This window comes from Mustelus asterias, unplaced genomic scaffold (genome assembly GCF_964213995.1).
Source record: "Mustelus asterias unplaced genomic scaffold, sMusAst1.hap1.1 HAP1_SCAFFOLD_2356, whole genome shotgun sequence".
NCBI lineage: Eukaryota > Metazoa > Chordata > Chondrichthyes > Carcharhiniformes > Triakidae > Mustelus > Mustelus asterias.
This window is the reverse complement of record NW_027592301.1, coordinates 22,501-25,000: the sequence shown is the minus strand read 5'-3', so window position 1 is coordinate 25,000 and position 2,500 is coordinate 22,501.

Below are 2,500 nucleotides of genomic sequence, written 5' to 3'. Positions count from 1 at the left end.
GCGTCCGCACCGATCCTCGGCACGGCGCGGGTGCGCACCTGTGGGCCGCCGCCCCGTGCTCCACGTCCGTCCGTGTGTGCCCGCTGTGGGGACCGTCTTCCTCTCGCCTGGGCGACGGCTTGCGGGCTGCGACGTGACCTTGCCACCGCCTTGCAGCATTACATCCGCAGTTGAAACGAAGAGAGCTGCTGCGGGCTTGGGTGCTTGTCCTGGCGGCTTGTCGACGGGACCACGGTGAACGGCCACTGTGTGACTCCGCAGGGAGACGTTCTGGTGCAGTCAGGGGCCTTTTTGTCTCCCGCCGCGGTGAAGCTTTGGTCGCATTCTAGTCACTCTCTCTTCAATCCCGGTACGGGGTACCTGTTCATGCTCACCATTCCTCGAGCACCCGCGTGCAGAGGGTGGGTGCGAGGTTTAAAGATTCGTGGTCCGCCTGTCGGTCCGGTCTCGTGCTGACTTGAGCGAGTGTCCTCCGCGTTCGAGAGAATGTGCCTGTCCGCGGGGGCAGCCGCGCTTGCGAGCGTTCCGCCGCGCCCCCTTCCCCAGCCCGCCGAGGTTGGGGCGTGCGGGGTCGGCTTGCGCCCGTAGCGTCGGCCTGTCCTCCGCGGCTTGCACCCGACTCAGTCCGCTGCGGCCTCGCCTCGACTCTCGAGCCTTCCGACAGACGGTGACACCAGAGAACTCTGCCTCTGGCTGTTGCGGGGCGTGACGGCGCGTGTCGGGCTCCGGCCCGTCACCCACGCCGGCACTCAACGCCTGCGAGCGCCCTGTTTCCTCCGAGAAAGGTTTTTCGCTTGATTGTCGCTCGAGTGCGTGTGCCTCCGGGGCTCACGCCGTGGTACGCGCCAGGCTGGGGCTCCACCGTCACGTCGGCGGGGGAGCGTTTAGCGCGTCCCAGGATCGGACAACCTCTCCGGGGGCCCGAGCCGAAACCCGACACGGTATAAAAGTCGTAACAAGGTTTCTGTTGGTGAACACGTTGTGAAGGATCTTTGTCGGCCGGGGGCCCGCCACCTCTCCGGGGAGGGCGGCCCGTCACTCCTTGAACGCGAAGGCTGGCGCCGGTTGGGCCAGGCAGGAGAGCCTCACGGGGGCCGGCCCCGGGGCCAGGTATCGGACAACCTCTCCGGGGGCCCGAACCGAAACCCGTAACACAGAATAAAAATCGTAACAAGGTTTCTGTTGGTGAACACGTTGTGAAGGATCTTTGTCGGCCGGGGGCCCGCCACCTCTCCGGGGAGGGCGGCCCGTCACTCCTTGAACTCGAAGGCTGCGCCGGTTGGGCCAGGCAGGAGAGCCTCACGGGGGTTGGCCCCGGGGCCGTGGCCCGTACTGACGCTGGCGCCTCCCACGCGGGTGGGAGGTCACACCGACAATTTCGCCGTACCCGTCGAACGGGCCTGGTCACCCGTACGCACGTTCCGCCGAAGCCGGGCGACGTCGATCTCGGTCCCACTCGGTTGGGCCGGCGCGCGGGCGCCGCCACCGACGAGCACGCACACGCTCGGTTGCACGCCGGCAAGTCCATGCGGGTGCCGCACACGCTACGCCTGCGCCGTTGGAAGGGCTTCGCCGTTGGCTTCGTAGGGTGTCTTTGCAGTCCGTCCGAGAGGTGGGGGCACGCACGGCAACACGGCCGGCCTGCCTGCGTGGGACGATGCGGTCCTTTCGTTCAGCGGTTCGGCGGTTTGGCCGGCGCGAGCAGACGCTCGGAGGGAGACGGTGGCGTCAGCCACGCACTCACTCCGCTTCTGCAGTCCGGTCCACTCCGCCCGTTCTAGCTGCTCGTTTGGTCCCTCGCCCGCCAGCAGACCGTTCCGCCGACGGTGCTCCTCCTCCGCAGCGACTTCTGCCTAGCCGCTCTGCCGGGTGCGATGTCACCGGCGTCCGCACCGATCCTCGGCACGGCGCGTGTGCGCACCTGTGGGCCGCCGCCCCGTGCTCCACGTCCGTCTGTGTGTGCCCGCTGTGGGGACCGTCTTCCTCTCGCCTTGGCGACGGCTTGCGGGCTGCGACGTGACCTTGCCACCGCCTTGCAGCATTACATCCGCAGTTGAAACGAAGAGAGCTGCTGCGGGCTTGGGTGCTTGTCCTGGCGGCTTGTCGACGGGACCACGGTGAACGGCCACTGTGTGACTCCGCAGGGAGACGTTCTGGTGCAGTCAGGGGCCTTTTTGTCTCCCGCCGCGGTGAAGCTTTGGTCGCATTCTAGTCACTCTCTTCAAAGCCCGGTGAGGGGTACCTGTTCATGCTCACCATTCCTCCGGCACCCGTGTGCGGAGGGTGGGTGCGAGGTTTAAAGATTCGTTGTCCGCCTGTCGGTCCGGTCTGGTCTCGTGCTGACTTGAGCGAGCGTCCACCGCGTTCGAGAGAATGTGCCTGTCCGCGGGGGCAGCCGCGCTTGCGAGCGTTCCGCCGCGCCCCCTTCCCCAGCCCGCCGAGGTTGGGGCGTGCGGGGTCGGCTTGCGCCCGTAGCGTCGGCCTGTCCTCCGCGGCTTGC